This window comes from Lactuca serriola, chromosome 1 (assembly GCF_051521515.1).
Source record: "Lactuca serriola cultivar US96UC23 chromosome 1, Lser_US96UC23_V15, whole genome shotgun sequence".
In the NCBI taxonomy this organism is placed as follows: Eukaryota; Viridiplantae; Streptophyta; class Magnoliopsida; order Asterales; family Asteraceae; genus Lactuca; species Lactuca serriola.
In genome coordinates, this window is record NC_136408.1 from 180,361,549 (window position 1) to 180,372,507 (window position 10,959).

Sequence of the window (10,959 nt, forward strand, 5' to 3'; positions counted from 1 at the left end):
TTTTGTGGTAGTCTTAGTTTAAAGGTACAAGACCGATTTTGGTAATAACCTCAAATGGTCTTATGTACTTTGAGTTTTGTATTTCAGGCTTTTTAAAGCGCATCTTCTCTTTCCTGAGTGAGACCTTCATATGAGAAAGTCATCAATCCTGGAATTCCAAGGGTTTTCATTTATCGAAGCCGTAGTTTCTCTGGTTAACTCTGGAAGCTTTATGGCGCTTCCCGATTCGTATTTCGTTCTTGGTAGTTTCTCGGATGAATTCCAGATCAGCGAGGGTGCTGTGTTGAAATTGGATCTCTAGCTAGTTGCATATTACCTAATTTTGTCCAGTGCAGATGGGATCTGTACTTGTGACCACATAAGGTTTTGAATGGAGCAACTTGAATGCTTGTGTGATAATGGTATCGACTAATTGGTAAATGGGTATCCCATTCTTTACCATAGCCGATCCCATCGAATCATGAGTACTCTAGTTCCTAGAGATTTCTGAGTGACGGCCTGAACTACGAGATGATTCTATTATATCAGTGGAGATAACAGATATTGGCATACCGTGCAGTCACACGTTCTAGTTATCTTCTCTACTAGCCACATTTTCAGGTCTCACGGCTTCCTGTTAAGCCTCCTTACTTTGTGCGGAGAGAATTGAATGGGTTATCATAGTCAATGATTGGAACTATGACCTGGATACTCTTTTCGACTTAAGGTGTTAGCTACTATATTGGCTTTGTCGAGATGATAACGAATTTCAAATTCGTAGTCATTTAGTAGCTCGACCGACTGTCATGGTCTCATGTTGAATTCTACCTTGTAGAATACATGATGCTGGATTTTGCTCCGAAGTTCCTGATCAGACTCATACTTGGCTCATCCATCATCACCTCGTGTATACAAGTCGTATATAATTTAGATTTCCCAAAACGTTCAGATGGGTGACTCTGCCCCAGGTCCACAACCAAACAAGGAACAGGAGATAGGGCGGAAGCACACATCCTTAATCTTGTTAAGTCTAACTTATATACCACCCTCGTGTATACACTTAGCAACGATAGATCAAGTTAATGAGTTCTTAGTCTCTATTCTTGAACTTGACCTGTGGTACAATGATTTTCTTATGAGATCTATTGAGGTATTTCAGTAGTTATTGACTTCTAAGACTACTTCTGTGCTTTTCGTTTGAAGTTTCTTGTCTACTAAGTAGGCTAGAATGGCGTGGTACTATTCTCATGGGTACTTCTGAAGTTTTGAAACGAGAGGAAACCTAAGGGTTTTGTGTTATGGATTGAAAGAATTTCATCTTACGGCTGATTAAGGAAAAGTTCTCTTATACAACATACGAATTTTCACATGGTAAGGGCCAGGCCAAACCATGTCGAATGAGGATGTCGGAATTTTCTCGATGAACTAGATATTAAGTCGTTCTGGGATGAATGATTACTAGAATGATATCCTAAGTACCTAAGTTTTCCGCACTTCTGGTTTTATTCTGTTATTATCACTACGAACCCTTTTTGATTCGAAGTTGGCGGGTACTACTAATACGAGGGTCCTGATAATTTGAAATTATGAACTTTCATGAAAAGATCCTTACTAGGTCTCTCTATAATTGCTTGGTGCATACAAGTCATGTATAATTAAGATTGGTAAGACCTTAGACTGAGCAACCCTGCCCTAAATCCACAATTAAACAAGGAACAGGAAATGAGGCGGGATTACTCACTCTAACTCTACAAATCTTAATTATAAATGACCCTTATGTATACACTAAGTTATCATAGCTTACCTGTTAGGGTTTCAAATTTTTATATAAGTGTTATGATTTAGTTTGAACGGAAGAGTAATCATAATTATAAATAGTTATCAGGGTTTGCAAGCGTACCAAAATATAGTAGGGTTCTTTGATGCTTTCCCATGTATTGGGATCAAAATCCTCCTGCTCCCCCGTAGTTCTTCTTTGTTGGATAGTCCCTCTTGTAATGTCCTGTTTCACCACAAAGGTGACATATGGGAATGGTTCCAACTGTTGGGTTTTGAGCATTCTAACACTTCCTAAGTGTACATGCAACCCTAAATACCTTGGATCTATGTTTTCTCTATTATACATGCAAATAAGAACTTCCAAGGTATTATCCTAATCTAGCATACAAAACAATGACTATAGCAAGATAGAATACATACCTCTTTGATGTAGAAAGTCTTCATGAAGCTTGAGTGCCTAGTGCCCCAAGTGTGACACCTCAAATGGAATCACAATCATCAAAACACTTGGAATGATTTGAGAGAATTCTACACTCTTCAAAATCGGCTAGCCCTTTCTTCACTATCTCTAGTGGCCAATTTTTCCTCAATAATAAGATGCTTATATAGTTACACAATTAGGGTAAACTCTTAATTGTCATGGCTTTCCATTTCCTTGGATCCATGGGTACAAATACACCATGGAGCATCCATGGACCATCCTATGGGTTTTAGCCCAACTTGATTATCCATGGAGCATTAGCCCACTATACAAGTATGGATGATTTACACTATCAACCCATATATTTAATTAGTCTTCTTTTGATCACTTAATTAATCCTAGATTAATTCTTGATCAATACTAATTAAATAATCTTATTATTCTTATTATTAATATACTAGAACTTATAATATATTAATAACCATAAGTGTCTTATTTCTCTCATTCAAGTGCATGATGGTATGCAACCCAAATGGACCATGCCGGGTTGGGTCAAGTCTTACCAAATATAGTTATGGACTTAGACATTAATCCAACAGTCTCCCACTTGGATAAGTCTAAAACTATTATTGCGTATGACTTCAGGAACCAACTGGCAATCGTAGCTCTCAAAAGCTTCTGTCGAACTCTGACCTTGTCGATGAACTCTGACCTTTGTCAGTGACTTGTCCATTAGATAAGGGATCATATATTCCTCCATTCTAGATATCATATGGACTGAGACATGGATTATAATCATTCTCTCTGTCCATTTGTTGTTTCCCGATTTCCGATTTATGACGACTGACTAATTGAACAAATCAAATCAGTCCTGGCCCGGCCGAGCACTTCCATTTGTCATCATCAAATCATCGAGGGGCCCACAGATATCGCTTTTATCCCGAAGGTAAAAGGAACGGATAAACTTCGACTCATATGGCTTGTTCTACTACTTGTTGAATCATACACAAAGGCACGTTTTATAGCACAGAGTTACCAAATGCGGTTTCGTGCAATCAATGTACTATCAACTCATAGTAACAACTCATATCTCTAGGTTTGAAGAATATAAGATATTACCGTCTCATGATCACTCGTGATAAAATCCATGAAGTGATTCCAATGAGCGCGGGTTGAATCCAATACTCAGAACTTATGAGCACTCATGATTGTTGTAGCCTTGTCCAACACCTTAGACCTCTACAACCCATCATGACAGTCTTAATTCATATCTACTTCCAAAATACGACCGACTGTGGATGGTTTGAATAACTTAGTCATTCCGGAAGAATAACCTAGTTTATTCGGGAAGTCAAAACATGCAAAGTGAAACACAATAATAATTGAATCCAATATGGTATCAACCCTTTGAACATAAATAAAACACCTTTTATTTATCACCATATGATTACACATTATTCATTGTACACTGTTTCAGCTATCAACTTTATTCTTGAATTTAAAACAATAGTTGTCCCATGCTCCAAGCATGTACACTATGTTTTTTTTCAAAACACTAGTCATGCCACACACTAAGTATGCATACTATGTTTGTCTATGATCTTTACTTTGTGAACTAGATCCATTGAACATAACTTCAATGATTCTCTTTTCACACTCCCAAATCCTTACTGCAAATGCAAGAATTCCAAATTCATGCCATTTACTGGAATCTGTCAGATTCTAAACTTATATGCATTGATCCTCTTGTAATGATTATGCACAAAGTCATAAAGACTTGACAACAAACATTACAGATCATTCCAAAGGAGATCAACTCCTTGGAACCATCCTTCTTGCATTAAGTTTCCTTAATCTTACACAGAGTGAAAATTCTAACTTTGAAACATTTCCAGATTCCATTTTGACTATCACTTCTGAACAAGAGTTGCCTCCTTACAGATTATGTCATTATGGTCCTTCCAGAATTATCACTATACTTCCAACTGTCCTTGAGCAACCAATCTTTGGTAAACCTTAGATTGTCCTCGACAATTGTTTAATCCTTTTAGTCATATCCAGTTCTAAACCTTTTCCCTTCTTAATGCCCCAGGCATTTGGAAAATTTTAGAACGGATGATTATAGCACATGTAATCGATCCTATATCCGAAGCATATGGGACACGATTCATGATGTCTCACATAAAGACTAAACCAGTCTTTTGCTATAACATTTCCATTTCAATTTGCCAAGTTCTCATAATTCAGATTATGAAAAGGGATGTCGTAATCATAATCGAATTTTAGAACGCAAATAATGGACCCATATACAGAATTTCCTTATGTTGAGCCATTCCAACATGAAATTCATATATATCCTTGACTAAATGATTAAAACCTCAGATCTAAACCTTATAGATTTGATATGAAGTATAATTTCCTCTCCCTTAATTATAGCAAAACAACTTTTTCCCAATTAAAATTTTTGTTTTCTATAATTAACATTGCTAACTTGCAATACTTATCATAATTATCATGCTCCCACTAACATGATGATTATTAGCATAACACTTATGCTCCCACTAGCTTTGACATGTACTCAGAAATCAGCTGACTTTCTTACCAAAGTTCAGATTTCTGATACTTGATTGTTTTGATAAGTCTTTATCAAAATCATACACCTTCCCTTAGATAGCACACTTGTGTATCTAAACAATTATGAAGAGGGATGCCGTAATCATAATGTTTAGATCTTTTTGCCACTTCTCACAAGTCTAGGTTAGTGTGCCGGTTAACCACACGCGCTCCACTAACGACTTTGAGAATGCAAATATCACAATTGCTATCTAGATAAAATCTACTTAGTGAAAGTGTTTCCTCACCATCATTTTCATGAATCGGAGAGAAACCTTATGACACTTAGATTTAATGGCGTATGTGTTCTTATCCATGTGAATTGTCAAAACCATAGTCACAAGACAAGGATAATGACAAATCCAAACTCATATGGATTGAACTCAATCTTAACTTCTTGCCACCTGGCAGCTCAAGGGCCTGCCATTGCTTCCAAGTTGTTGTGCAACAAATTGAGAACTCTAAGAACTCATATGCAAAGCCAACTTTAACTGGAATGGGCACAGATATGTCAACACGATAGGTTATAAACCTCAAGTCGTGTGCTAGCGAAGAACTTCAGGTTTTATTCTTGATTATTTCTTGAGACTTTCAAGACCTTTAAGACTCCCACTGTCCTCTTGACATATAAGACTCCCTTGTCAAATATCCAAGAGATAGTGAGGATTCTAATCAAGACAAACACTTCACACAATTGGCCTAAGTTGGTCTTTGTTTTATCCAAAACATCACAACTTACCAATTTCAAATGTACAAGAGTAGAAAAACTTTTACTCTTACATTTGACAAGTGTTTTAACCTTCTTTTGAGACATGTCACTCAAATTACAATCTTGGAGTATGACTCTAAGACTTGTATTGGAACGAAGTATGACTCATCTTCTTGATTAAACCACTTCAACAATTCAAGATCCCTCTTCTTAGTCATAAGAATGCACTAAGATTTCCTTAGAGAACTAATTGTGCTATGGTTTCTTAATCATTAAGATGATCACAAAAACTGATACTAAAGTACTCTCCCATCTTTTCAGATTTGAGAAACTTCTATCTTACTGCCTAAATTGATTCTTCTTATTCGCTCTGCCTTACATTGGAACCTTTTCCAATGTCTCAGAGTTACACTTAAGCTTGTAAGTATAATCATATTTACTGAACTTAAGTAAATCATGACGAATAGTCTTATCAAACTTTTTGTGGTGGACTTGACCAGTGCACAAGAATGTGTACTCGATCCCTTAGTCCTTTACTTGATTCACACATCCATGTGAACAAGTAATTAGTCTTAATTTTCCAAAACTTGAAAGTTCTCATTCATCATGCTATACAACTTGCATGATTCCAAGTTCCGGTCCAATTGAACCTTGGATGATGAGAATCTTTCCTTATTTGGTAAATTTAGACATTACCACAAATGAAAGAATCAATTTCATATTTCCACTCTTGCTCTTAACGGAATTATATAAGCAACAATTTTTCCTCAAATGCCATTGTAAGGATATTTTAAAATAAATAAAATCAAAAAATTCTCTTTTATTTTAAAACTTTGCGGAAAAAAAACTTATCCTTACAATCCATATGAGAACTTGTTGTTATCTATTCCTAGGCAATATCTCATAACTCCTAAGAAGTAGCTCAAGAATCCGATTTTTCAAACTATGCGATAGAAATCCATCTACGCGATCAGATTCAACATATTCTTTCTTTAAGTTTCTTCACTTTTTTTCCTTTGATTCTTAAAACATCTCCATGTGACCCAGTCACATCATGTATCAAGAATCTCAGAATAGAAACTTAACAGAGTTAGATAGTGGACTTTACCTGAAGTAGAGTCAAACTTATTGACTTTAACATCCTTAGGTAAATTTGGCAGCTTCGCAACCAATGCCCCTTCCTTTGGGAATATAAACATATGGACCCTTTGATAATGGTACACGGGACTATCACAGACTTAGCTTTTCTCTTTACCATTTGGTCAACCGAGTTGACTATGGCCGATCCCTATCCACTGGGAAGAGAATGCTTTACTGGATAACCAATGTCATCATTGTCAATGTCCATAAAGTTTTAGGAAGTTGATCTTAACAAATAGATAAGATCATTAAGGGTCTTGTCATAGTCTTTTTCATAGGTGTTCCAAAAGAACTCACTATGTGACTTAGAAAGTGATTGAACCACCAACTTTCTCAGGACTTTGACACCCAACTCTCCCGGCTTGTCAATATGTGACTACATCTCCAAGATGTGATCACACCTAGACCTTGCCTTGCCAATAGGGCTTGAGTGACCTTAAACTTTTCAAGAACTTGTGGGTTAGGGAGAATAATTTGAAGAGGTGAAGAAGTATGATATCCATGGGACATCATCTTCATTAGGAAACCTTGTTTCAAGAGATTTGGGAAGATCATAGGTGTCTAAACCAGACATCTTTTGGGAGATATTCAAGATAGTTGATTTAAAGTCCTTAATATGACACCCAATATGAAATATTAAGGCTAGGACCCAACAAACTATTTTATAACTTAGAAGAGGTATGCCGTAATCCAAGCTATAAAATATTTGAAGGTAGGTGAATGACGATTCACCAATTTCCACCAAGATAAACGAAATGTATTATTAGGTTTTAATTGGTTTTGAAACTCCTAGATCTTTGAGATTCATTGAACTTTTCAAAGGCATGTTTCAATCTCGAGTGTGCCCTTCAGGTTTTGTGACTGGGATGCCGAGGATCACAAAACAAGGTGTGAAGTAACCATGCAAATCACTTGGTACCCTTAATAAATTACCCCTCAATCGATGTGCCGGTTAACCACACACGCTCCATCGATACTATGATAAATATTAAGTCACCCTTTACCTACCTTGTTAAGTCCAAGTTAGTGTGCCGGTTAACCACACACGCTCCACTAACGACTTAGACAAAGTGTAAAGTGTAATTTCATGGATTAGCACCTTATTCACATTTTTCCTAAGTAACTAAGATTGGGTATTATTAAAAGTTTAGTTACTTAGTATTTTTCATTAATACTTTTAATGAAGGGAGAATTATAGTCCTGTCAAACCCGTTCGGCTAACGACCCTCCACCGGTCAAGCAAGCGGTGGGTGAGAGTGGACACCCATTAAGTTGCCATTTTATAGGCAACAACCTTATACCCACCTTATAGACCGGCTTCGTGAATGAGGCGTACTAGCGGTAAGACTGACTTTACTCTTATACATATATATATTATTAACTTATAATATTATAAAGTATAAGGGTTGAATTTTAACTTTTTAAAATTCTAAGGGCTAACTTGGAATTAAAGTATTCATAAGTGAAAACTTTACAAATTCCAAAACTTGAGGGCAAGTTTTGAAACTATTCAAAACTAATTAATTCCATAACTTATGTGTTTAAAGTAGTTTTAATCCAAAAACTCTTCAAGTTCCATAACTTGAGGACAAGTTATGGAAGACTTTAAACTAATAAAAGAATTAACTTTTCTTTATTTTATAACTTATGGAATTAATTAAGGTTACACTTTTTTTTTTTATTTTATTAAATGAAGAGACTCTTGGTCCTCCATAACTTGAGGACAAGTTATGGAGTCATAAAGCCATTTAATTAGAACTAGACTCTTCATTTTTGTAACCTTTGCCAACTTTTATGAGTTTTATGATTCTTAAATGTGACTTTTCATATAACTTGAGGACAAGTTACAAAAACACATTTTAGAATCAATTCTTAGATTAATTTGGATTAAAACCAACTATCACATAATTTTATTCATTAATCTAAATTCACTCATAAAACAAGGTAACACAAAAAACTTTTGGTGATCCATAACTTATTCTTAAGTTATGGAATCCTTTAAAACATTAACACCAAATTTTTTGTAACTCCATAAAACTTTGAATCAATTTTTTTTTTTTAAAAAACCTTTTCATATCCATAACTTATGGAGGTTTCAAAAAAAAAATAAAACTCTTTAGATCAAACTTTTAAAACTAATAAAATAATCATATTATTTTATCTTTTATTAAATTTGACCTAATTCAACTCATAAAGCAAATTATTCAAATTTTACAAATAATTATTTTTTCACAAGAACAAGTAATTATCTTAAAATTTGACAAACTTCATGTTTTTTTTTTCAACTTTGAAAATAAAATATTTGCATCAATATAACAGAAAACAACCCGTGGCTCTGATACCACTGTTGGGTTTTGAGCATTCTAACACTTCCTAAGTGTACATGCAACCCTAAATACCTTGGATCTATGTTTTCTCTATTATACATGCAAATAAGAACTTCCAAGGTATTATCCTAATCTAACATACAAAACAATGACTATAGCAAGATAGAATACATACCTCTTTGATGTAGAAAGTCTTCATGAAGCTTGAGTGCCTAGTGCCCCAAGTGTGACACCTCAAATGGAATCACAATCATCAAAACACTTGGAATGATTTGAGAGAATTCTACACTCTTCAAAATCGGCTAGCCCTTTCTTCACTATCTCTAGTGGCCAATTTTTCCTCAATAATAAGATGCTTATATAGTTACACAATTAGGGTAAACTCTTAATTGTCATGGCTTTCCATTTCCTTGGATCCATGGGTACAAATACACCATGGAGCATCCATGGACCATCCTATGGGTTTTAGCCCAACTTGATTATCCATGGAGCATTAGCCCACTATACAAGTATGGATGATTTACACTATCAACCCATATATTTAATTAGTCTTCTTTTGATCACTTAATTAATCCTAGATTAATTCTTGATCAATACTAATTAAATAATCTTATTATTCTTATTATTAATATACTAGAACTTATAATATATTAATAACCATAAGTGTCTTATTTCTCTCATTCAAGTGCATGATGGTATGCAACCCAAATGGACCATGCCGGGTCGGGTCAAGTCTTACCAAATATAGTTATGGACTTAGACATTAATCCAACACCAACATCAGTAGTTGAAGTGATGAACTCGACCGGAGTTCTACAGATGCGGGCGGTATGCCCCTTTATGTTGCATCTATTGCAATGCAAGTCTCGACAAACTCCATGATGATGGTAGTTGCACTTACTGCAGTGTGGGAGGTTTCCTAAGTACGGCTTGGTTGGTGCTAGAATAACAGGGCTGAGGGGGGTATTGACTGCCCCAGTTCGTTGCCCTCTGTTAGGTTCTTGAGTTGAACAACTCCTTTTCAAGTTCTCGAACTTTCGTTTAAGGATATTAGGCTTAAGGTTAGAGGTGTCCTTACAAGTAGGTGCTTGTGGCTGTACTTGATCATCACCACGATCGGGGTTACCGATAGCATTACTACTAACATTTGCATTGTTAGCATTAAGGTGTGCCATGACAACTGTTATAGCTGCTGTGACCGCAGCTTGAAACGTAGCTGCATCTATCTGAAGGATTGGTGTTTTACTGGTGGGTTGGTCACACTTCTTTGGAGGCATGATTCTATTATATGATAAGAAAATGAGTTCGTGAGCGACTATCGTGTCTCTAGATGTATTCTAACCATTTGTATCTATGTATTAATCTTTCGTTTTGTTATATTGCTCTTAATGATTCGACCTGCATCCCTATGATGCAGTCCTGGTAAGGAATATAGTTAAGTTTCTACAATGGTTAGGAACCGAGTATCATCCGAACTAAGTTACCTTCGCTTGGTGGATATCGTTTCCTAATTTTTGAAAATATTGTAAAACAATTCATAACAGTGTCTACATAGAATAGACTTATGAATTTGAGAAGTAATCACCATCAATTAAGATTCTGTGATCTGATTTATGGGCATTAGCTATGACAGGAAAAGAGGATAAGCTCCAAACCTAATGTGAGTAATGAAATCACTAACTCACTAGGTTGAACCGATTTACTAGTTATCACTTAGATGAAATGGTGCTCAAACTCTTCCATGAATCATGCGTGGTTTTCCTTTGTTCTCCATTTTATTCTCTCCTGGTATTGATTTATTCTCTCCTGGTATCTATACGGTGTTTTTCTCCTCTGTAGGTATATTGAATTCCCGGTCTGTCTTACTTCTGATTCTGACCCTGGTCCCCATTGCTTCGTAATGAAGATTTTGAATCTCTGAAGTTCATGCAAATCTCTCATTGGTGTCCTTAATAGGGTAATGGCACTAAATGATTTCTGTATTTTATGTA